Source organism: Balaenoptera borealis, assembly GCF_965194805.1.
Source record: "Balaenoptera borealis genome assembly, chromosome: 11".
NCBI classification, from domain to species: domain Eukaryota; kingdom Metazoa; phylum Chordata; class Mammalia; order Artiodactyla; family Balaenopteridae; genus Balaenoptera; species Balaenoptera borealis.
Window position 1 is genome coordinate 43,943,779 of NC_138868.1, and position 24,356 is coordinate 43,968,134.

Below are 24,356 nucleotides of genomic sequence, written 5' to 3' on the forward strand. Positions count from 1 at the left end.
CACACACACACACACACACACACACTGCTTCGGGACAGTCAGGGGTGGCTGGACTTGAGATCAGGATTCTCAGCTCTCTCACTGTGTGACAAATGTCCTAACCTTTCTAAACCTCTACGCCCTTCCTGCTGTTGGGGGAATGACAAAAGACAACACAGGCAAGATTCTCAAGTGCTGTTATTTGATTCATTTATATGACTTGTGAATCACTTCTGATCTGGACTTTCCCTCCATTACAGACCCCGACACTCCTGACAAGGACAAGCCCCTGAGGTTCCCTGAAACCAAAAGTACCCGCTCTGGTCCAACCCCAGAGTCCCCCTCTTCCACGCAAGTTCTCTAAGCAGGCCAGCTGGGGCTCGAGAGGCAGTCGTGGAACTCAGCTCCACCTCTTCGGGGCCGGCCAGGACCTGTCTCCCACACTCTCAATGCACATTGGTTCCTACAACCTTTGTTGGCGCCCGCTGGCTACATACCCATCTGTTTCAAAGAGGAACAGACTCTCTTTTCAAGAGAGGAACCAGCACTCAAACACAGGACCAGTGGCCCAGGACACGGTCCTCTGAAGACAGAAGCTCGTACGTAATCCCAGGGCGCCCAGGCCCCCGTGGGGCCTGGGCCTCAACAGCCAGAGCGTGGTCTCCGGCCGCTGCCAGACAGCCTCCTTGCACAGACAGCAAACAATGGCATGCAGTGTCCTCCCCACACGTCAGCCCTGCGGACCAGCAAGGGTGGCGAGCAGCAAGCAGGAGGCAAAGGGGAACAAGAAACAGCCACCAGAACAGTTTGTTTGTGTCCAACTGTTGAGAACCTGGATGCAGTGCCAATGGGGAAAGAAACACCCTCCTTGTAGCACTTCTTTGGGGCCGCAGACTTGTGGTCAGCACCTCCCGGCTGTGTCCAAGAGAGCTGGACCCAGGCTGGACCCCACCCTCTCTCCTCCACCGTGGGTGGTGACTCAAGACACTGGCTGCAGGAGGAGGGGACACCAGCACCCCAGCTAAATCCAAATGCAATGCAAAGATCTCAAGTGAATTTGCAGCTCAGTGTGCTGTCCTCTGGCACCACTACCCTCCCTAAAGAAGGGAAGGACCAGGTACCATCGCATTGAGTCCTTCCATAAGCTTGCAAAGGAGGTGCAGACTGAGGCTCAGAGAAGTTAAGTAGTCCACACAAAGTCACACAGCTCTTATCTTGCAGGGAGGCTTCTGGCTCCTTATGTTTCAGTTCCAGAAATGACAAGCACAGTCTTGGCTTTAATATTACACTGCCTATCAAGAGCACCGCTGTAAAGAACAGAGCGTGCGTGCACACACGCACACGCACACACGCACACGCACGCACGCACACGCACAAACGAAAATGCTATTTTCCCAGGCCCTACGGGCTGCCAAAAGAGCAGAATGTGACTCGCAGTGGTCACTTCACCTCAGCAGCTCTTCCCTCCCTCCTATCCCCTAATTTGGCTCACTTGTCGCTCTCTTAAAGGGGGCTTCCTCAATGGCTGATTGAAAGATGACATTTCTATAATTTCATAAGGAAAAGGAAACACCCAACAGCCTCCTCTGGCCTCCTTCCACCTCTCAAGCATCCGAAATGGTAGAAGCTGCTGCCAGGACTCCCAGAGAGCCCCCAGCTCACCCTCACTGCTTCTACAGCTCCGACACCCTCGGCCCTGTGAACGTCCTCACCAGGACTGAACTCCTCCCTTCCAGCTTCGGGCTGGCTCTTAGCTGTCTGGCTTAGCTGCTCCTCCTGACTCACATCTACCCAACAGAGCCCACTGACAGAGGTCCAGCAGGAGCATTAGAATGCCAGTGATTCTGCCTGCCCACACTCACCCCACTCCCACAGACTATGTGCCCTGACTCTTGGTTGCAAATATCATGGTCATTAACCCTTTCCTTCATTCCGGGGACCTGCCTTTTCCTTCCCAGCATGGCCAAATACCTTCAAAGAGGTATCACTCTATGGAATTGTCTCACTGGGTATAGAGACGACCTGCTCTGAAGCTCAGTAGCGGTGATTCTCCAGCTTAGTGTCCTGAACCGGAAAAGCGCTCAGCCGCCACCCTCCCCAAATATGGCTGATTCCCTCTGGTCCTGAATGTAGAGGGTTCATGCTTACCAAGTGGAATTTGAGAAAAATCGTGGGCTTCCAGCATCTCCAGCATGTAAATTTTCTCTTGATAAATTTCATGTCTCAGATACTACATTTGAAAGAAGACTGGCTACCAGCAGTAATTCAGAATTCTGTTTTAAAAATTTTTTAAGAAAACTTGTGCCAGTGTGAACTTCATCTATTATCACTTATCCCGTTTATTACAGATCTTGTTGTCCGTGTAAGGCTGAGAGTTCCTTCGGATGGAGACAAATACCTTTATCATTTCCATCTCCCCAGGGACTGGCAGACAGTAAGTCTCTTTTAGCTGGTGCCCTTTTGGAATTCTAATGAGAGAATACCAGATAGGGATTAGCCCTGTGTACTAGGATGTACTATTCCACCCTGCCTACCCAAACACCTCTCTGCAAACCCCTGAAGTCTTGTCTTTCACTCACATCCATCCCCAAGTGCTCACATCAGGAAGCCATAGCTGCATAAGTGGTGGCAAGAGGGTCATTTCCCCTACCTTCCCTGTAAACCCAGGAAGCAATCTTCTCAGTCCACAACCACAAGCCCAAAGCCACAAGCTCAAAAGCCCATGTGCATCATAAAGACAGTGTTTCTGCACATGGCCCTGGCCCTGTGGTAAGCTCTGGCTGGCGTATAGCTGCCGCGTACAAGATGATCTATCCAACCATAGATGGCTTTGAAGGACTCTTTTCAGGATAGAGGCAAGAGCTTTACAAAATAAGCAAAATAAGCAGAGATCACTTGGGGAGAAGTTACATCTATAACACCCCAGACTCCCCAAGCATGACAGAATTTGGACTTCCACCCACCCTCACCCCCATCCCATTCCCAAAGTCTACGATAACCGAGGACCTGTATCTCCATGCTGGGAACTTTTTTTTTTTAAATAGACTATTTTTTAGAGCAGTTTTTTTTTAAATTAATTTATTTGTTTATTTATTTTTGGCTGCGTTGGGTCTTCGTTGCTGCACACAGGCTTTCTCTAGCTGCAGCCAGCGGGGGCTACTTTTTGTTGCGGTGCGCAGGCTTCTCATCGCGGTGGCTTCTCTTGTTGCGGAGCACGGGCTCTAGGCGTACGGGCTTCAGTAGTTGTGGCACGTGGGCTCAGTAGCTGTGGCACACGGGCTTAGTTGCTCCGCGGCATGTGGGATCTTCCTGGACCAGGGCTTGAAGCCGTGTCCCCTGCATTGGCAGGCGGATTCTTAACCACTGTGCCACCAGGGAAGTCCCATACAGCAGTTTTAAGTTTACAGCAATATTAAGCAGAGGGTACAGAGATTTCCCATATATCCCCTGCCCCGACACATGCAGAGCCTCCTCCATTAACAATATCCCCCATCAGAATGGCACATTCACTACAACTGATAAACCTACACCGATACATCACTATCATCCATCTGTAGTTTACCTTAGTGTTCATTCTTGGTGTACATTTTCTGGGCTTGGACAAATTTATAATGACATTATAATTTGTAACAATCCATGCTGGGATCTTCAGTGGAATCGGGGCCACTCCACTATGAGCAAAGCCACTCCCTACTACCAGTGAAGACCTCTCACTGATCTCTTCCAACCTGCTGTTTCTCTCTGGTTGTGTGGGCTTCTGGGTCCCACCTTAGGCTTTCCCCGGGGATCACAGACACCCTTCTCTGGCCCTGGCCCTCCTCGGCAGGAGATGAGAGCTATGCTGTGAACCCGCCCACCACAGCTGAAGAGAGCGAAGGTACCGGGCCCCATGGGTGCCGACACCCAGCCAAGATAAGGACTCGGAAGAGACCTTGTTGCAAATTCCTCAACAAATTCTGAATGGAAAGAGTCTTTATGTCAGCTTACTACTTTCCAAGAAACAATAAAACTGGCTTTCAAGCAAAGGATGGGGGCAGGGCGCTCAGTGGCTCATTTAAATAAGAAGTCTTAATCCAGCAGCTCAGGTGACATCGTCACAAATCTGCCTCCCATTAGGTGAGCTACTCGTTCCAACCAGTGACCAGTCCTGTACATGTGTAGGTTCCTCATAAAATAAAACTGCCACCACAGTTACAAACCCCATGTCCTCACACCACACCATCCACAGGCTGTGAGATTCTGTTCCAAAAGCTTCTGCAAAAGAAAGCATTTTCCAGAAGCCCCAGAAAAGAACCTCATCTACTTCACTGGCTCTGAGTGGGTAACCAATCACTGTGGACATACACAAGCTGCTTGGTTTCCATCAGTCACGCCCACCTCTGTGGTCGTCAGTGAGGGCGACCCCAGCCAGAGGACAAGGGGCAAGGCTAGCCTGTGTGCTTTCCGTAAGGAGAGGAGAATGGATGCTGAGGTTTCCAAAACTCCCTCTACAGCTCTGGAGTGTTTAAGTACCAGTGACTCCCAGCCTCACAGGCAGAGAAGAACGCAGCCATCTCAGCAGTCCAGGGAAAGAAGTATTAACTGCAGGCAGCCAGCAGGTGAGGAAGTACCAGCAGCCCCAAGGAACATATCTCAGGGCCGGGGACAAGGTGACAGCTTCATTAGAGGCGCAGAACCGCCTGAGACCCCTATGGGCAAAAGCAATAGTAAGAGTGTCACCACAAGGAACTGCCACAGGTGACACCAGCGTGAAGGACGGAGTGCTGAGCATCGACCCCCTGCTGGTGACACCTGCAGACCCAGGGAGCTGCAGCAAGGCCCCCAGTCGCACCAGAAGGCATGGACCCTTCAGTCACCAGAAATCCCGAGCCCACAAAGACACTCAGAAGACCGAGGGGGAGGGGGAGAGGGAGGGACACGTGCCTCAGCCAGAGAGGTCAAGACAAAAGTCTCCTCAGCTCTCCTGTGGGCGGGGAGCCCAGCGTCCTCCCAGCACACCCTGCGCTTGAAAAAACGGGGAAATGTCTTGGAGTTCACTCTGGCCATCTCCCCGGGCTTAAACCCCAGTGGAGAAAATGCTCCAGCTTCTGTACATTTGTGAATAAATTCCCAAGCTCCTTCACTCCTAAAAAGGCTTCACCTGTTACTAGTTACTTAGGATTCACAAGAGTTTTTTCTCTTGTTTATCCTTCCCTTCTTGTTGCTCTGAAGAAGGCTTCCTGCCTCGGCGCATTTCCCTAAGAACACGGCTGCCTTGTCAGGACAGGGCCCCGAGCACACAAGGTAAAGCCCAGTTCCTGCGGCTGGAGCTGGAGCTGAAGCAGAGGGTCTTTCTTAACCTCTCCTGGCACAGAAGCCTCCACAGATCTCAGCGCTTGCCCATCGGGCCCCCAGGGGTAAAGCGCAGGAAGCTGGATTTTGGCAGCCCCGCCTTAGGCCGAAGTGGCAGCACTGTCAGCTTCTGCCTGCTGCAAAGAAGGGCGGTATCTGCGGAGGTGAAGAAAGGCCGTGCCCAGCCTCCTAGCTGTGTCTAAGGCTGCGGAGGGAAAGAGGTTCCTGTGGCCAGATCAAGAGCTATGGTCTCTGAAGAGCTGGGGATGTGCACCCAAGGACATCAGCCACATGGGTGACAATCCTCCAGTGGGGACTCTTGAATGTCTGCTAGGTACGAGGCTGGGTTCAGAAACGGGGCTAGGGATGAGTGGAACTGTGCCTTCCCCTATCACTCGGCCTGTCAGGGGAGAGAGCAGTGGGTTTGAATCTTCCAGATTCCACATGCCTCCATGCAGAGTGGAATTTAAGGCTCTTCCACTGAGCAAAGGGAATGGTAAGGAGTCCACTGCGAAGAAGAAGCGGGAAACTGAAGACACAAATATCCTAAGGTTACACTGACCTATGGGATCTGGTGGGGTCAGGGTTGGACGGTGAGCAGGTCCGTCACCGAAGGTCCACTGTTCTGCCTTCTAAGCCTGTCCCCTCTCAGATGTGGGAGTCTGTAGGTTCATTCACTCTTGCTAGGTCGGGAAGGATGTAACGCTAATCATTACCACACTCATTAAGAAAGAAAACCAGTGTTTATGCCATATTCAATACGACACTTTTGGTTTCTACTTTGGGATGGGTCTCACTGCTTTTCTTAACTTAGGCTCAGAATTAAAACCTCCAGTTCAATAAAGGATTTCACAGCTCCTTTCCTCCTCTTCTAGCTACTCTGACTGCATTTACTGGAGTCATACAGCCTTTCACCTGTGACATTTCATCCTCGCAGCCACTTAGTGAGAGGACACTATTTTTCTCCCCATTTGACAGATGAAAAAAAATGGAAACTTAGGTGACTTTTTCAAACACCAACAATGAGAAAGAAAACATAATTGACAACTTTAAAGTATGTGTATGGGCATGAGTAATGGTAGAAAATTTGAAATTGTGCCTGCTCAGGAACTTCTGTGAATCACAATTGTTGCTCTCTCCCTAGTGTCTCCAAGAAGAGAGGCATGGTGACCAGTGCAATGACCCCTCCTCTCACAAGCAAGAGAGAAGGCGTTAGCTAAGCTAGCATGCTCTGGGTGGTCCCACGCCAGGTGCCTCTTCTTTCAGCCTCAGAGCACCTTGGCAAGTTGGGAACCTGCCTCCCTTCTTACAGAGCAGAAAGCCAAGGCTTAAAGAAGAGGAAGAAGCAGGGGAGGTACATTCATTGGGGCTGCGAGAAACCAGCTAAGTAGCAATACTCCAGAAAAGAGGTCAGACTCCTGCACCATGTAAGCCATTTGGCCTCCACTGGAGACGGCTCCAGGGCAGAGCTGAGGACACAGGAATGGTCGAAGTGTGCTGCCCCATTCCACGTCCAATCTCAAGTTCACTCTAGGCACTATTGTATGAGCCTGCTATGACCTGTAATTTCCTTGTCTATGTTTGAGGCCAGTATTTGATTATTCCCAAAGGAGACTATTTAAGCATAAGTCACTAAAAATAATGATAGCCACAAGTTACTTGGGAAGTGGGATGAATAGTGCATTTAGAAACAGAAATAATTTTCTTTCTCATCCTTTCCCTGTATTTTCTGAGGCTGTGTACTGTGTTCACTTAGAAAAAAAAACTTCTAGTTTTTCTTTCGCCCTCTTCCGTTTTACATTCCAAGAGGAAAAATCATATTCTTCAAAACCACTTTGTGGATAAGCAATAAACACATACATCTAGGGCTCTGGCTACTTAGGATTCCTTGTGAATGGGTGAGGACTACAATCTGCCATCCAGGATGGGAGACAGGGACACAGCAACCACAGGAACCACTGAGCTCTCAACATCTGTCCAGGACTGAGCACTGCCAACACTTCAAAGCATGACCTACTTCACCTTAACACGTAAATTCCAGGAGAAGGCCGATCATCCACAATGGAATTTTCCTTACAGCCCTTTGGAGTTTTCATAAATTCTCATGGAAAGGTTCTTTTACCATGAAATGTTGCCTTTATATAAACCCTTAGACCTTCCTTGCACAGGTGAGCTAATGATGATTAATAGTTTCCATTTGTTAATCTGTTAATTAACTGTTATCAATAGTTTTACTAAGTGCTAATGCTCTATACTTGTATTTTTCCTTTTAATCCTTATTGCCACCATACAACACAGGTGCTATTATCCAACCCACTTTACAGATGAAAAAAATGAAACTTGGAGACGGATTAAGTAATTTGCTCAAGGTCACAAAGGTAGCCAGGAAGTGGCAGGGCCAGGACTGTGATTTCCGAATTCACCTCAACACGTTAAACCATCATGCTACACTGTCTTCAACCATGTGTTATACACAAAAACGTTTTAAAGCATCCTATGGGGAATTAGTCTTCATAAAGACTGTGTTGGGAGCTGACAGAAACAGAACTCTATGACAAAGAAAACTCTAAAGCTTGACCAGTTGCACTTTCCTTAAAAAAAACAAAACAAAACCATAGGACCAAAACTTACCTTACTGTAATCAACCCAACTGTACATGCAAACATTATTGCTTCCAAATACCTTTGCAAAAAAAAGGAGAGCTTTCACATTTGAGGATTTTTATTGTGAAAAACAGCATCTGTGCTGCTATACTCAGTATTTTCACATCATTCTTTAAAACAACCTGCAATGCAATTTGCTTCCCCAGATAAGTGTATTATATTTGATTCTTATTGCAACTCATTTATTACTAATTATATTTTGAATTTTTTTCCCAAACAGCCTCAGGATTTTGCCTATGGGAGCCAACCTACCAATTCGTTTGATTATTCAGCACAACCTACTATTCTTATAGGCAATTTCACAGCTGCAGGGATTTCATGCCTGCACATTTATAAACCAAAAAATAGGAGAGAATTCAAACCTGTCCTGATCGTCACCTATTTTTTACTCAACTCTCAGACCATGATGTAGAGATAATTTCCAAGGTTAAAAGACAACAGTTGCTTCGGCTAACCCAACTAGTCAGTTTACTATTCAGTGGAAAGCTCAGAAGCTTGAAAGCTGGAAATTGGTGATGTTTTTACCCATATTCACTACTGTCCTCAGGCCCAGGACAGCGGCCCCAACTTGAACCCTAGGCTTTAGAAGGCCCTGCCCTGGTCCTCTTTCAGCCATACTTCTCCTCTACTGGTGAGGAATCTTTGAAGGTCAAGGGGACAGCCCACTTAGGGCCCCCCTTACCTTTCAGACCATGAACCAAGGACCTGAGGTTTCAGAATTCCCAGCTCAAGATCCCCATTCCACTTCCACGGCCCGAGCAGGCTATTTCCCTGAGTCTGTCTCAAAGGCACACTTTTGTCACTGGTGTGGGTACCCTTAGGTGCAAGAAGTGGACAAGGGGCAGCTTTGGGAATGCAGGGAGTGGAGGAAGGTTTGCTTGCGCCAACTGGGATATCTATACACACATATTATGAGATGCAACCAGGGGTAAGAAGAGATGGGGGCAGGCCCCTAAATTTGAAGGTGGTTCCAGATTATTATGAAGGTATATTTGTCAAAGTAAGAGGTTAGGAAATGTTATTTAAGAGTTTATTACCTTGATTTATAGTATTACCTTGACTTATAACTTTTAAGTATTTAGCCATATAGTATATGAGCTCCCATCTACACTCTTGCTTCTAGCACCATAAATATTAAGAGCAAGTCTAGCTATATTCAAACATAAAAGTACTGCCATTTAAATAGACAGATGAGAAGCTCACACAGACCCCCAAAATGTATAAACCAGCCACTTGATTCAGGCATCAAAAATTGCTCAGCAAAACTCCTAGGAAAGAGTAAAAGAAACTCCATAAAACTATCTAATCAACTTAGAGACACAACAAATAGAGCTGTAAAAGTAACTTGATTTAAATAGATCAGTTCTTCATAACATACAAGGTTTATCAATCATGCTTCAACAAGTTTCTGCGGCTACTTATCTTTATCTAATCACTCAACACCTGAGTTTGGAGACACAGTCTTAATTTCTGAAACTCCATGGGTTGTCTTAAAACTATGATACATAACTACCAAAAGCAAAAAGATCACCATTATGTCTATCATGCATGGAAACTTGTGCCATCTTTAGGATCAAGCATTTTGAAAATAAAAAGGATAAACTCCTTTGGTAGTGTTATGGGGCCTCCAAACTTTAGTGGTTCTACATCAAAGATAGATTTTATAATAACTGCAATGCTTTTACAATGGCCAGGATATATGTTATTACATGATCTTTACTCTTAGGCTCAAAAAGGAATTAGACACCCACAATATATAATTATGCCATAACAACTACAGTGAATTGGACCTGTGCTGTGATTCTAAAGGAAAGGATTCTGCAGTAAAAATTGCTCATTTCATAAACTACAGTTACAAATGTCCAAACATCTCTAAATTGATCATATTCAGCTGTCTCCCCAAACAGATAAATAAATAATTTAAAAGAAATCATGTTAGTTGTGATACATATCTTCTCTCATTACTAGCATTTCTCTCCCAGGCAACTGGCAAGACTGCTCTATGATAGAACTTTTATGACTGGAAATTGTAAAGGAGATTCATTATATTGTTTGATCTGCATAGTGAACCACCAAACGGTCATCTGACCCCTGCTTAAACACTTCTCACTATATCCCAAAACAGAGGCCTAGTCTACCATTATAGGACTATTAGAAAATAATCTTTCGGGCAGACTCTGGGAGGGCTCACGGCAAGGAGTACTTCCCAGAACTTCTGCTGCCAGCGTCCTTGCCCTCACGGTGAGCCACAACCACCCCCTGCCTCTACAGGAGACCCTCCAACACTAGCAGGCCACATCCGTCATGGGAAAAGTCAAAGGCTTGAGAGGAATGATGTTCCAGCCCCCACCTTCTTATCTAAAGGATTCCTACTAGACCCACCTGAGAAAACACCATCTCGAGAGGGCAGACAGCAGAAACAAGAAGAACTACAATCCTGCAGCCTGTGGAACAAAAACCACATTCACAGAAAGATAGACAAGGTGAAAAGGCAGAGGGCTATGTACCAGATGAAGGAACAAGATAAAACCCCAGAAAAACAACTAAATGAAGTGGAGATAGGCAACCTTCCAGGAAAAGAATTCAGAATAATGACAGTGAAGATGATACAGGACCTCGGAAAAAGAATGGAGGTAAAGATCGAGAAGATGCAAGAAATGTTTAACAAAGACCTAGAAAAATTAAAGAACAAACACCTAGAAGAATTAAACAAGAAACAAACAGAGATGAACAATACAATAACTGAAATGAAAAATACACCACAAGTAATCAATAGCAGAATAACTGAGGCAGAAGAACAGATAAGTGACCTGGAAGACAGAATGGTGGAATTCACTGCCACAGAATAGAATAAAGATAAAAGAATGAAAAGAAATGAAGACAACCTAAGAGACCTCTGGGACAACATTAAAGGCAATAACGTTCACAATATAGGGGTCCCAGAAGGAGGAGAGAGAGAGAAAGGACCCAAGAAAATATTTGAAGAGATTATACTTGAAAAATTCCCCAACATGGGAAAGGAAATAGCCACCCAAGTCCAAGAAGCGCAGAGAGTCCCTGGCAGGATAAACCCAAGGAGAAACATGCCAAAACACATAGTAAGCAAATTGACAAAAATTAAAGACAAAGAAAAATTACTGAAAGCAACAAGGGAAAAACGACAAATAACATACAAGGGAACTCCTATAAGGTTAACAGCTGACTTCTCAGCAGAAACTCTACAAGCCAGAAGGGAGTGGCATGATATATTTAAAGTGATGAAAGGGAAGAACCTATAACCAAGATTACTCTACTCAGCAAGGATCTCATTCAGATTCGACAGAGAAATCAAAAGCTTTACAGACAAGCAAAAGCTAAGAGAATTCAGCACCACCAAACCACCTCTACAACAAATGCTAAAGGAATTTCTCTAAGTGGGAAACACAAGAGAAGAAAAGGACCTACAAAAACAAACCCAAAACAATTAAGAAAACGGTCATAGGAACATACATTTCGAAAACTACCTTAAAAGTGAATGGGTTAAATGCTCGAACCAAAAGACACAGGCTCGCTGAATGGATACAAAGACAAGACCCATATATATATATATGCTGTCTACAAGAGGCCCACTTCAGACCTAGGGACACATACAGACTGAAAGTGAGGGGATGGAAAAAGATATTCCATGCCAATGGAAATCGAAAGAAAGCTGGAGTAGCAATATTCATATCAGATAAAATAGAATTTAAAATAAAGAATGTTACAAGAGACAAGGAAGGATACTACATAATGATCAAGGGATCAATACAAGAAGAAGATATAACAATTATAAATATATATGCACCCAACACAGGACTACCTCAATACATAAGGCAACTGCTAACAGCTATAAAAGAGGAAATCGACAGTAACACAATGATAGTGGGGGACTTTAACACCTCACTTACAACAATGGACAGATCATCCAAACAGAAAATTAATAAGGAAACACAAGCTTTAAATGGCACAATAGACCAGGTAGATTTAATATTTATAGGACATTCCATCCAAAAACAGCAGATTACACTTTCTTCCCAAGTGCACATGGAACATTCTCCAGGATAGATCACACCTTGGGTCACAAATCAAGCTTTAGTAAATTCAAGAAAACTGTAATCATATCAAGCATCTTTTCTGACCACAACACTATGAGATTAGAAATAAATTACAGTGAAGAAAACGTAAAAAAACACAAACACATGGAGGCTAAACAATATGTTACTAAATAACCAAGAGATCACTGGAGAAATCAAAGAGGAAATCAAAAAATACCTAGAGACAAATGACAATGAAAACACGACGATCCAAAACCTATGGGATGCGGCAAAAGCAGTTCTAAGAGGAAAGTTTATAGCTATACAAGCCTACCTCAAGAACAAGAAAAATCTCAAAAAAACAATCTAACCTTACACCTAAAGGAACTAGAGAAAGAATAACAAACAAAACCCAAAGTTAGCAGAAGGAAAGAAATCATAAAGATCAGAGCAGAAATCAATGAAATAGAAACAAAGAAAACAATAGCAAAGATCAATAAAACTAAAAGCTGGTTCTTTGAGAAGATAAACAAAATTGATAAACCATTAGCCAGACTCATCAAGAAAAAGAGGGAGAGGACTCAAATCAATAAAATTAGAAATGAAAAAGGAGAAGTTACAACAGACACCGCAGAAATACAAAGCATGCTAACAGAGTACTACAAGCAAATCTATGCCAATAAAATGGACAACCTGGAAGAAATCGACAAATTCTTAGAAAGGTATAACCTTCCAAGACTGAACCAGGAAGAAACAGAAAATATCAAAAACAAACAAACAAAAAAAAAAGGAAAAAAAATATCAACAGACCAATCACAAGTAATGAAACTGAAACTGTGATTAAAAATCTTCCAACAAACAAAAGTCCAGGACTAGATGGCTTCACAGGTGAATTCTATCAAACATTTAGAGAAGAGCTAACACCCATCCTTCTCAAACTCTTCCAAAAAATTGCAGAGGAAGGAACACTCCCAAACTCATTCTATAAGTCCACCATCACCCTGATACCAAAACCAGACAAAGATACTACAAAAAAAGAAAATTACAGACCAATATCACTGATGAATATAGATGCAAAAATCCTCAACAAAATACCAGCAAACAGAATCCAACAACACATTAAAAGGATCATACACCATGATCAAGTGGGATTTATCCCAGGGATGCAAGGATTCTTCAATATATGCAAATCAATCAATGTGATATACCATATTAACAAACTGAAGAAGAAAAACCATATTATCATCTCAATAGATGCAGAAAAAGCTTTTGACAAAATTCAACACCCATTTATGATAAAAACTCTCCAGAAAGTGGGCATAGAGGGAGCCTACCTCAACATAATAAAGGCCATATACGACAAACCCACAGCAAACATCATTCTCAATGGTGAAAAACTGAAAGCATGTCCTCTAAGATCAGGAACAAGACAAGGATGTCCACTCTCACCACTATTATTCAGCATAGTTTTGGAAGTCCTAGCCATGGCCATCAGAGAAGAAAAAGAAATAAAAGGAATAGAAATTGGAAAAGAAGAAGTAAAACTGTCACTGTTTCCAGATGACATGATACTATACATAGAGTATCCTAAAGATGCCACCAGAAAACTACTAGAGCTAATCAATGAATTTGGTAAAGTTGCAGGATACAAAATTAATGCACAGAAATCTCTTGCATTCCTATACACTAATGATGAAAAATCTGAAAGAGAAATTAAGGAAACACTCCCATTTACCATTGCAACAAAAAGAATAAAATACCTAGGAATAAACCTACCTAGGGAGACAAAAGACCTGTATGCAGAAAACTGTAAGACACTGATGAAAGAAATTAAAGATGATACAAACAGATGGAGAGATATACCATGTTCTCGGATTGGAAGAATCAATATTGTGAGAATGACTATACTACCCAAAGCAATCTACAGATTCAATGCAATCCCTATCAAATTACCAATGGCATTTTTTACAGAACTAGAACAAAAAATCTTAAAATTTGTATGGAGACACAAAAGACCCCGAATAGCCAAAGCAGTCTTGAGGGGAAAAAAACAGAGCTGGAGGAATCAGACTCCCTGACTTCAGACTATACTACAAAGCTACAGTAATCAAGACAATATGGTACTGGCTCAAAAACAGAAATATAGATCAATGGAACAGGATAGAAAGCCCAGAGATAAACCCACACACCTATGGTCAACTAATATATGAAAAGGAGGCAAGGATACAAAATGGAGAAAAGACAGTTTCTTCAATAAATCGTGCTGGGAAAACTGGACAGCTACATGTAAAAGAATGAAATTAGAACACTTCCTAACACCATACACAAAAATAAACTCCAAATGGATTAGAGACCTAAATGTAAGACTGGACACTATAAAACTCTTAGAGGAAAACACAGGAAGAACACTCTTTGACATAAATCACAGCAAGATCTTTTTTGATCCACCTCCTAGAGTAATGGAAATAAAAACAAAAATAAACAAATGGGACCTAATGAAACTAAAAAGCCTTTGCAAAGCAAAGGAAACTACAAGCAAGACGAAAAGACAACCCTCAGAATGGGAGAAAATATTTGCAAACAAATCAATGGACAAAGGATTAATCTCCAAAATATATAAACAGCTCATGCAGCTCAATATTAAAAAAACAAACAACCCATTCAAAAAATGGGCAGAAGACCTAAACAGACATTTCTCCAAGAAGACATACAGATGGCCAAGAGGCACATGAAAAGCTGTTCAACGTCACTAATTATCAGAGAAATGCAAATCAAACCTACAATGAGGTATCACCTCACACCAGTCAGAATGGGCATCATCAGAAAATCTACAAACAACAAATGCTGGAGAGGGTGTGGAGAAAACGGAACCCTCTTGCACTGTTGGTGGGAATGTAAATTGATACAGCCACTATGGACAACAGTATGGAGGTTCCTTAAAAAACCAAAAAACAGAATTACCGTATGACCCAGCAATCCCACTACTGGGCATATACCCAGAGAAAACCGTAATTCAAAAAGACACATGCACCCCAATGTTCAATGCAGCACTATTTACAATAGTGCTTCCAGGTCATGGAAGCAACCTTAATGCCCATCGACAGACAAATGGATAAAGAAGATGTGGTACATATATACAATGGAATATTACTCAGCCATAAAATGGAAGGGAATTGGGTCATTTGTAGAGACGTGGATGCATCTAGAGACTGTCATACAGAGTGAAGTAAGTCAGAAAGAGAAAAACAAATATCGTATACTAACGCATATATGTGGAACCTAGAAAAATGGTACAGGTGAACTGGTTTCCAGGGCAGAAATAGAGACACAGATGCAGAGAACAAACGTATGGACACCAAGGGGGGAACGTGGCAGGAGGGCGGGGAGTGGTGTGATGAATTGGGAGACTGGGATTGACATATATACATTAATATGTATAAAATGGATAACTAATAAGAACCTGCTGTATAAAAAAATTAATTAAATAAAATTCAAAAATTAAAAAAGGAAAAGAAAAGAATCTTTCTATAATTGGGCCAAAATTTGACTGCTTCCACCATAACTAGGTCCTACAGGACTAATGTGCTTCCTCCTAACCGATGAGCATCTTACACTTATTTTAAAATAACTCTCATGTCTTTGTGGAACCTTTTCCAAGCTGGGCCAAATATCTCCCAATCCCTTCAATGATTTTGTGTAGCACATGGTTTCTTGCTCTCTTTATTATCTGGGTTGTTCTCCTCTGAACAAGCTCCACAATGTCTACATTCTCTTTAATGGGGGCTTTCTTCTGTCCACACTTGGACCCTCAACACACAGAAGGGTACCCGGCACAGAGTATATAGGAGGGAGAGAGGGGAGGGGGGAAAACGGGAAGAAAACAGAACACCCAACTCCAGGTATGACCTAATATGGTCATCATCCCCCTCTCTTCATCAACACAGTCTGAGATGACACTCGTTTCTGCAGAAGCCATGATTATAAACGTGCTGCAATCTCACAGTCAACAAAACTCAGGTAGTACTGCCAAGTCACATGTTCACCATCTACTCAGCCAAAAATTAATTAATTAATTTATTAGTTTTTTAAAAGTCGTATGTCACAAGCTTGGAAAGCACTTTCCCCCACAGAGGTCCCTTAAAGGTTTGAAGAATGGAAACATCATAAAGCATAGTCTTTCCAGGTTAATACTTTGAAAAGAACAACATTTACTTAGGTATATAAGCTCTGGTACACGTGCCTAAAAATTAAATTTGAATACTTTATCGCTGTATCCCAAGAAATCTCACAAAACAGATGGGTTTCATGATTTTCCTGGACCTAACTTAGGGATTTGATGAGACATGTATCCCTCCAAAGTTTAACCACCCCCTCGAGCCAAAGTCTCCAGAGCATTGCTACAAACCTCCTCACTCTGCCCTTCACCAGGGATGGGCAAAACCCCACCACCAAATCCTGACAGAAGGCCCTCCACCCATCATGCTGCCTGACAGGAGGGCAAGAGCATGTGCCTTGTACACCAACAGACCTGGCCTGCACTCCACAGTCCTGGGCAGGGGGCGACTCCTTAGAACAGCAACTTCCCGCCCTTAAAATACAGATAATAGAGCCTAGTCTGCAGGATTGCTAGGAGGGGTCCAGGAGACCCCACTCTGTGAAAGACCCAGTTCAGTGACTGGGACATGGCAGGCACTTGGGAAACGCAATCTTCTTTCCTCTTCACCTCCCATCTCCCCTTTCCCTAAAGCTAAAAATCCCAGCATGAAGGCACACACAGTTGGCACTCAATCACCAAAAGCCACGAAAATTATTATCTTTGCTGCATGGCTTATGAAAAGCCATAGTTCCCCTTCCTATTTACCAACAAGGCACCTAAAGACATCTTTCTCTCACACAAGATCGACTTAACTACCTAGGCCACAGGTAAGAAGGAAAAACCTTCCTCATTATAACTAAAAACAAAGCAGCACTAATTCACATGCAGACTCATAATCCCTCAGCCGAGGGCCTTCAGAAATGCCAAGACCCTCAGGGAAGTGAAATTTCCTCGAATGTACAGAGGCAGAGAACACCCGGGGTTTCAAGATGACTAATAATGGAAATGTACTATAAACAGGGACTATTAAAGAGCTTAGAAAGCCTCTCAGGGAAAGAGAGGAAAAAATCCTCACAATTCGGAGCCTGGTGGAGAGAACGGCAGTTTTCAGGCCAACAAAAAAAATATAGGTGAAAACGTTAGGCCCTCGCAACTTTTGTTTTCGCAGAATCCGGAGCCCAGGTTGGTCCTGTGAGGCAGAACGCTCTCCGGCTTCTCGCTACCATGGTGTTTTTTCTATCTTGACAATTCACTTCCCCGACAGGCATGCCGCCAACTCAAATGAGACTCAGAGCAGTGAAAAGCCCTTCAGGTAAACAGTGTGATAAGCTAAACTGAAAAACTAGACAATGTTTTTGGACTATGAGGTAGTTGCTATGGAGACAGTTGCTAATTAACTGCTTTCAACCAGGAGAACAAAGGGCTCCGGGCAGGCAGGCCTCTGTATCTCTGCGTGAGCAATGCTCCCAGGCCTGCGCCATCGGCACACCGCTCATATCTGGAATACCTGAGACCCGGCTGGGTTTGCCACATGCCTGAGGAAATGACAAGAGTGCATCTCCTTCACCCCGCCCTGGTTGCAAGGCACCTGGCCACCAGTACCTCTGGGGGGAAGCAAGCTGCACAGGGGAATGAAGATTCACCGGCATCCACGCCAGGCACTTCCATAAATATTATCTTCCTCCCCACCGGGAGACAAAACTGAACTATCCGAATGAAGGGTCGGGGGGAGAAACATAACTGCTTTAAGTGATATAGTTTACTTGACATGCTTCATTAGAGAAAACAAAATAAAACTCATAAATTCAAAGGGGAATAGATACATCTCCCCTACTTCGGGACTATCTTCCTCATGGGGAAAAAGTGACTGGATATTTCTCAAAAACAAACAATGATCACTCCATATTTCTAAGCCCCACACCTTGTGGGCACTCAATAAATAATAATAAAAAAAAACCTTAATTGTAATCTTACTTATCACTGATGGATTTTCTCCTCCGACACCATCCCATGCTGACCAGTTGCCTGGAACGTGGTCTCATCTTCAGAGGTTAAAATTGGTGCCCTGAGACTGAAACAATCCGTCTGAAGGGCTGACCTTTGAGCTACAACCAGTGAAAACCAAAGATCTATGTTCCGTTCACGAATAGTTAAACTGAAGTGCGAAATGGGAAGAGAGCTGGGCATAACTACCTCTACTCACTCCAAGGCAACCCAAGAGGGCCTGTTTCAGCCCTCTGCCTAATTTCAGCTTACATTAAATACAGCCACATTAAGTAAATGCCAAACTCAACCAAGCTCTGGTGTGATCCATTCTGCTTCCCCAGAACAAAATCAACTTTTTTAACTCGTGAGAAGCACTGGTCAAAATAGCCTGTGAGCCACCTACCTTCATGATTTGAGACAGAATCTGGATTAAAGCATGTTATGATTCTGAATGAAATAACAATCAGACTCTCAGCTGGACTCCGCAGTGATAATGCACATAAACATTTTCAGGAAAATCCAGTGATCAGGCAGCACTGAAATCCATTTAAGAGCATAAGCTTTGGAAGCAAACAGGCCTGGGCTCGAAACAAGGCTGCAACTCTACTAGCTGTTTAATACGAACGTCTGTGAGCATCCGATTACACGTTTGCAAAGTAAGGACACTAATACCTCTCAGAAAGTTACTGCAAGAATTCAGTGAAAGTGTTTACTCCAGTCCGTTGCCTATGGCAGGTACTCAAGACACTGTGGATATTAATTAAAGCCTCCGCTGATTTTCTACTTTTCTTAAAAACGGGACAAAACTGAAGGCCCTAGTTTCTACCTCCACAGCCAAACTCATGAAAAGAGAAAAGGAGAGGACTTACAGGCTGAGCTGGGACCCTTTCCACCCACCAAGAACCCTCTTCTCTCCACAGTATACCATCCACACCAATCACCAGCCAGAACTGGAGAAGTTTTCACTACAGTACAAACTGCAGGTATTCGGCTTACTTGTCAAATTCAGCCCATATCTGAGATAAACTCAGTCCTGTCTTATGAAACCAAGGAGTTAAATTCTTGTTTTGCAGATGGCAGCTTTTTCATAAGGCTTCCAGCCCAATTCCCTCCCTGCTTGGGCTAAATTTTATCAGTCACTGCCCAACGGCATCTCACCTCTTCTCACTTCAGTCTCTCTTGCCTCTGTTCCTTCCAGGCTGGACATCCAGCAATTCCCATCCACCATCCATTCATCCATCCGTCCACACACTCAACAGAATTTACCAGCCACCATCCTTGTGCCAGGTACCATGCTGATGCTTAGAACACAAAGATGTAACCGACTCCATTTGAGAGGCATTCTTAGGCCAGTGCAGGATACAGACATCTACACAGGATTAGCACAGGTAAGCCCTGTGCTAGGAGATGCACGTGGTCCTGGGGGCACAGATAGGGGCAAGGGCAGATCAAATGCCTGACCACAGTATCCCCGGAGAAACAGACTGTGACTCCTGCGGCTATTCTTCCTTCTTGTGCAACCATTCATTTTCATCACACCCACTAATGTCCCCATATTAAGCAGAGTACAGGGAAATGTACTCTGCTTAAGGGGGCTACTGCTAGGGAAATGGAGGTGGGAGAGGAGGAAGGTTGATGTCTAACCAGCACACTAGGGAACATTCCCTGATACACACCCAGCTCTACAGCGTGGCTTATTGCCTCCCCTCAGCCCCTGGGGCCTAGCTCTATCTGTTGTTCTATCTCAAGAACAACAGGACCATCACCATGACTCCTGGCAGTCTCCTCCAATGGTCTGAGAGCTCTCCAAGAGCAGAGACCTTATCTAATTTACATTTCTATCTGGAGCACCTACCACAGTGCCTGGCACAGAGCTGCTCCACAGAAGCTTGCCACACTCAACTGAACTGCGGTCTAAAGCATGTGGGTGATTTAGGCAAGATCACAGAGCTAAGCAGCGGAACTGGATTGGAACCCAGAGCTCTGACTCACTCATTCTGCACTGGGGTGACTGCGGGATCTTTCCTAGAGGGGCCTATTTAGCGCTGGAAGAGCTAGAAGTAATCGTCTTCAAACCTGGGTATTTACATAACAAATGGGTTCTCCAGCCTCAAATCTCTCCTTAAAAGCCTCTCTCACCCAACTTTGTAGGCCTGTGCAGGTAGAAGTGAGAACACTCCCACAGTGCAAACTGTATTTAATTATTAGCATTATGCACATATGCCCTTGGGGTGTCCGAGTCCAAAAATATCAAGGAAAATCTTGCAAAACTTTCAATCTTTAGTTATCAAAGAAAAAAAAATTCCTTGTGGTATCTGATAATCTCCCCTCTTTCAGAAAGACTGCATTCTCAATCCCCCTACTTTCACCTTCGACCATATAGACCTGGAATATGAATTAAAAAAACATTACTGTTGATGCAGGTTTTAAAAGCAAAGCATGTCAAGGAAAACAAATAGAGACTATAGAACCTTCCAAGCTATAAGCAGCATATTAGTATGGGAAGAGCAAAGGATTAAGAGGACTCGGGTTCAAATTCCAATGTGCTAATCATGTTAAGGCCACAGGCCAGTCTCTTAACCTCTCTAAGCCACTTACTTCATTTGCTAAATGGAAATTAATAATAACTCTTCTTACCAGGGTTGCTGGACTAAGGGAGATAACATCTGAAAAAGCACTTATAAACTGTAAAGCTCTGGAGGAGATTTTTTCAGTAGGTGTTAAAATGCAGATACACACACCAAACACACAGCTGTGGTCAGTCTTAGAGAGAAACATGAGTACAGCTATGACCGTTAAAAGGAGCCAGAATGACTTATGGGGATAAAAGCCGTAGAACTAGACATCTGATTGGGAATAACAGACATTTAGTCACCTGAATAATTGTTGGAGGTCAAGGAATATGAAAAATAGTAATTGCTAAAGTCTTGTTAAAAATAATAGCCCCGGGGCTTCCCTGGTGGCGCAGTGGTTGAGAGTCTGCCTGCCAATGCAGGGGACACGGGTTCGAGCCCTGGTCTGGGAAGATCCCACATGCCATAGAGCAACTGGGCCCGTGAGCCACAATTACTGAGCCTGCGCGTCTGGAGCCCGTGCTCCGCAACAGGAGAGGCCGCGATAGTGAGAGGCCCGCGCACCGCGATGAAGAGTGGCCCCCACTTGCCGCAACTAGAGAAAGCCCTCGCACAGAAACGAAGACCCAACACAGCCAAAAATAAAAATTAATTAATTAATTAAAATAATAATAATAATAATAGCCCTGAACTAGGTGTGTGATTGTTAATGGGCCCCTTAAATCACTCTGTGCCCAGATTCCTTATCTATGAAATGAGGATAATGAGAGTATCCATGTCATGGGGCTGTTATGAAATTTAAATGAGTTCATATTTGCAAAGCACTTAGATTAATGCCTGGCGCATTTCTAATTTGATAGCTAAGTAGGTAGGTAGGTAAATAAATAAACAAGCAAACAAACAGAAGATAAATTTGTATTCCTCTCTTTTCCATGAACCTTATTCATTCAGATTTTAACTCCCCTACAGATGAGGGAGGACTAGTATGACACCTCAAACTTGACCTGAGTGGATGGATGGACAGACATGAAACACTCCAATCTTTCTATTTTAACATGGTACCAGCAAGCAGAATGCCAGATTTTTCTTCTTTATTGAGTGGGGAGGTCAGGCAAGGAGGAAAGAAAAACCAAACCGATTCACAGACTGCGCCTAGATCACCACTACCCGTGCTTGCCTCCGAAGTGGGACAGCGCTGCCTTGAGACATCCGACAGTAATCACCACCTCCACAGAGGTTCATGTTCCTTCCACAGAAACAGAGCATTTAAGGTTTTACAACATTTGTACCAAAGAAAGAGAAACCAGCGCTGATTTGGTGCCAAACTCAACTGTAAATATGAGGTGTTTTTAAATCAGTAATTACAGATGAGAACGTTATATACTTTTGGCATACACACCATAAGGCATTCTTGGTTTACACACTTAAATAAATATACTCATCACAGGTTTCAGTTCTCTTCGTGCACTTATTTAACCTTGAGGGATCAACTTCCTACTATGTGCAGGGCAGTGACTTGCAGTAGGCGAGTGAAGACAAGATATAAAATCCCAGACCCTGAAGAAGACAAAACTCCTAATAACAACATTTCCTTATACCCCAAGGTAATACAAGGGTTTCTCTATAAATGACAAAACTCAGTGAGACAAACCATGCTGGGTATTTTTTTCCCCCAATTTAATTCAATAAACACCGAGGGTCTGCTGTGTGCCATCTCCATACCACCTTTCACGCTCCCCCAAGGTCCCAGTCTCGATACACAAGTTGCCACCTTCAGTGAGTATTTGTACGAGGTAAAGTCAGAAGAGAAGTGCAGTGTGATCTTCCTTGCTTGGATATTCTGTCCTCCCCCTGAGATACAGTTTCCCCCACACTTTCTGTACTACTGTGGAAATAAAAAGGCAATCCTAAGCAGACAGAATTCTCAACCTTAGCACTGAAGAGTCTCCACACTCTCCCCAAAACGAGCACCTCCAGGCCCCCAGTCGTTCTAGACTCCGGCAGTGAATCAGCATGGCGGGCACAGCTTTTGAGAAAAACAACGCCTGCCACCTCATCAGAGATCTGATTCAGCTGGCTTGGGGTGAGGCTGCTGTCACTGTTTTTCTTTGTTTCAAAGTTTCTCAAGTAATTCTAATACACAGTTAGGGTGCAGAAGCAGCGCACTCCCCGAGGCAGGAACTTCACCAACCTGCACTTCCAACGAGCTCCCAGGTGATGGGGTGCCCCCAGTCCATGGATCACAGTTGGGGAAGCAAGGCTGTAGAGCCTAGGCCTCCGTGTTTTTTATTAGCTCTCCAAGTGATTCTGATACAACAAAGGTTAGTGGAAAGAGAATTAACTGACTTTGGGGTCAGACTGACCTGGGTTACAATCCTGGCCCCAACACTCTGGAATCACAACCATGACCGAATTATTAATCCTCTTAAAACCTGCACCCGTGTATACCACATGAGTGTTATGGATTGAATTGTGCCCCCCACCCAAAAAAAGATATGCTCAAGTCGTAACCCTCAGTACCTCAGAATTCGACCTTATTTGGAAACAGAATCATTACAGATGTAATTAGCTAAGTTAGTTGATAACATCCTGGAGTAGGGTGAGCCCTAAAGGCAATATGATGGGTGTCCTTATAAGAAGGTACTGCAAAGATACAGGGGGACCAAACATTATGTGACAGCAAAGACTGGAGAAATGCAGCTGCAAGACAAGGAAGGCCAAGGACTGATGGCAACACCAGAAGCTTAGAGGAAGGCATGGAACAGATTCTCCCCTAGAGCCTCGAGAGAGCTTGGCCATGCCGACGCCTCGATTTCATACTTCTAGCCTCCCAACTGGGAAGCAATACATTTTGTGGTTTTAAGCCACCCAGTTTGTAGTCCTTTGCTACAGCAGCCCTAGCAAACTGATAAAATGAGGTGCTGACACCTCCCTTGGCGGGGCTGCTGCAAGCCTGAATCTGCTATAGGGGATGGTGAGGGCCCTGCTGATCAGTGCAGGACAGATTTCCTTTCCTTGTTAGACACATTAGGGAAAAGCACCAGGTGATAAGCATCCCCTTTCAAGGAAAAGTAACTGCTGGGAGACGTGTTCCGGCACCTCGCCTCTCGGAGGGTGTCCGAGGTGGCAGCCACGGCAGGCAATGGGGCCCATTATGTTGTCTGCGCACCCACTCAGGTACTCCCAGTGGGTCATAGGAGCAGCTCTGCTCTGTCATGATTGCAAACAGTTACAGGCCCGGCTGGGTCCTGGGGGCCGATTTTGGACCTGGAAGTTCTGACAGGCAGCCTGTGGGCCACACAGCAGGAAACTCAAGGTTCGAGGGCCCTCCCGGAGAGGAACAATCAGTGTCTCGCATCAGCCTTGGCCCTAACCCCGAGAGGGGCTGTCACGAGTCCCAAAGTGAGGATTCCAGGTGCCAATTTATATAGGACACTCCTAAATCAGTGAACCCGATTACCCAAAAATCATCTGCACCATGAGGTGTATTTTTTTAAAAATACTTTTATATGTATATAAGAGTAACATACAGAGACTGTGTTAAAGTCAATTCTCACTTTTCAGAGCACACTTGCTCCCATATAAGCTGCTGCCCTTGGCCTCATTCATTCGGCCATCAGATAATCACACAGTGACTACTACATGCATGAGGATACAGAGATGGATGTGGCGGAGA

The 24,356-nt window shown here is 44.2% G+C and overlaps 1 protein-coding gene and 1 long non-coding RNA gene across 2 annotated transcripts in view; one reads left to right on the top strand and one right to left on the bottom strand.

Moving 5' to 3' along the window:
• The window catches only part of TEAD1 (TEA domain transcription factor 1), a 264,328-nt gene that overhangs the window by 124,847 nt on the left and 115,125 nt on the right, over positions 1 to 24,356 (bottom strand). The window lies entirely within an intron of this gene.
• On the top strand, positions 14,267 to 22,320 carry LOC309605634. The gene is made up of 2 exons (XR_014231460.1): positions 14,267 to 19,090; positions 21,650 to 22,320. It is a non-coding gene; the product is annotated as an uncharacterized lncRNA (long non-coding RNA).